Below are 2,380 nucleotides of genomic sequence, written 5' to 3' on the forward strand. Positions count from 1 at the left end.
TCTTGTCCCACCTCCAGAAAGAATGAGGTACATGAACAACTGTAGGGGGAACAAGGCAGAGAGGAACTTCACTGAGCCACAGAACAGCTCTCAGGAGACCCGCAGTGGGTAGCTCCTTGCTGCAGGCAGGTGTCCCTACATCTGTCCAGCTCTCAGTGGAGAGGAGACCTGCTCCTGAACTACCAAATGAAAAGAGGTAGTTTCGAGTTTTGAAGTTTTCAAAGACTGGCTCTGCTGTTAAGAAGTTGTACTTAAAGTGGAGGAACTAAGCCACCTGCCAAAATGTGCAAAGGACTTGCAGCTTTGCCCCACTCATGCCTGGAAAGGGGCAAGGAGATTAAGATCAAGTTGGGGATTCTCCTCCAGAAGCCAGACTCAGTTGGTGACATTGTCATTCCTTACAATGAGAAGCCGGAGAAACCAGCCAAGACCCATAAACCCTCGCTGGACGAGGCCCTGCAGTGGCGTGATTCCCTGGACAAACTCCTGCAGAACAACTATGGACTTGCCAGTTTCAAAAGTTTCCTGAAGTCTGAATTCAGCGAGGAAAACCTTGAGTTCTGGATTGCCTGTGAGGATTACAAGAAGATCAAGTCCCCTGCCAAGATGGCCGAGAAGGCAAAGCAAATATATGAAGAATTCATTCAAACGGAGGCTCCTAAAGAGGTGAATATTGACCACTTCACTAAGGACATCACAATGAAGAACCTGGTGGAACCTTCCCTGAGCAGCTTTGACATGGCCCAGAAAAGAATCCATGCCCTGATGGAAAAGGATTCTCTGCCTTGCTTTGTGTGCTCTGAGTTTTATCAGGAGTTAATCAAGTAGTAATCTAGCCAGGCTATGAAATCATCCTGTGAGTAATTTCCTCCATAATAACCCTGCATTTCCCATTAATCTACATACCTTCCCACAGCAGCTTTGCTCAATGATATCCACATGGAAAAATCCCAGGGGATGTTGCTTACTCTTTTTGCCCACATAGATTTCGATACTTATCTACAGTCCAAAGGCCTTGTTTCCCCACTCAATTCTTCCTGCCCTGTTATTAATTAAGATATCTTCAGTTTGTAGTCAGACCCAGTCAGAGTCACAGACAAATCCTGCCTAAGGCAAAGACCTATAAGACAAGAATATGATATCAATGAATGTGGGTTTAGGTAATAGATTTCCACCTAAATTGGTCTAAAACAGAATATAAGTGTGGACAGACCTATTTCAAAGGAGCTTAATTGATCTCACTTGTTTCAGTTCTGATCCAGGGAGATCACCCCTCTAATTATTTCTGAACTTGGTTAATAAAAGGTTATAAGATTTTTATGAAGCAGCCACTGTATGATATTTTAAGCAAATATGTTATTTAAAATATTGATCCTTCCCTGGCACCACCTTCATGTTAGCTGGGTATTATTAATAAGAGATACAACCATGAATATACTGTGTTTATACAAAATCAATCTGAGCACAGTTCATATAGATTTCTCTTTTATACCTTCCTCACTGGCCCCCTTCCCCTGCCCATAGTTACCAAATTCTGTTTTAAATCAATGACCTAAGGTGAACAATGAAGTATTTTATAAATGTATTTATGCTCCTAGACTATAGGTCAAATGTTTCCATTTTCAAATTATTTAACATTCTTATGTGTTTACAATTCATAAATTTCTAAATCCAATCATGTAAAATGAAACTGTTGCTCCATTGGAGCAGTCTCCCACCTAAATATCAAGACAGTTATACACTAATAAGAGAAAATATGGTCAAGTCTAAAATGGCTAATTGTCCTATCATGCTATTATCATAGAGTAATGACATTTATCTTCAAAACACAAAATTGTCTTTAGAAAAATAAATATGACTACAGGTAGAGGCCTTCTAGGTGAGACACTTTTAAGGTACACTGCATTTTGCAAAAAAAAAAAAAGTAATCTTTTAGCAAGCCCAGTATTCCCTCAGTATTTTGCTTCCTGCATTAATAAATTTTACTTACAGTCAAAAGCGCAGATTTATACTCCTGACATGCTTCATTAACAGCTAAATGATAGGCCATAGGACTTTTGGTAGGTTTAAACTTTTAATTCTGTATTTCGTGATTATAAGTCTTGCTAGAATTTTTTCTAATATTTAGTAGATTTGATTAATAATGATTCACAGAATTTAGTAACAGAATCAAACTAAACCATATATGATGGTAGTCGAGATGAGGATATTAAAAGAAAGAGGGTGATTTTTAAAGGATTAATAAAATTCTGAAATGTTAAGTAGAAAAAAAAAAAAAAAAAAGAGGTAGTTTCTTTTTACAGACAAATCATCCGAACATCTGTGTGAGTCTGGCTGAAACTGGAGTTGGTACGAGCTCAGAAGGGAGGCAGTATGTGCT

At 38.7% G+C, this 2,380-nt stretch overlaps 1 pseudogene across 1 annotated transcript; it reads left to right on the plus strand.

The window, feature by feature from the left end:
- The first annotated feature begins 207 nt into the window (after positions 1 to 207).
- Positions 208 to 1,320, plus strand: LOC111522448 (annotated as a pseudogene). Its single transcript, XR_002725248.1, has one exon. The product of XR_002725248.1 is annotated as a regulator of G-protein signaling 5 pseudogene (transcript).
- The last annotated feature ends 1,060 nt before the right edge of the window (positions 1,321 to 2,380 follow it).

Source organism: Piliocolobus tephrosceles, chromosome X (genome assembly GCF_002776525.5).
Source record: "Piliocolobus tephrosceles isolate RC106 chromosome X, ASM277652v3, whole genome shotgun sequence".
In the NCBI taxonomy this organism is placed as follows: domain Eukaryota; kingdom Metazoa; phylum Chordata; class Mammalia; order Primates; family Cercopithecidae; genus Piliocolobus; species Piliocolobus tephrosceles.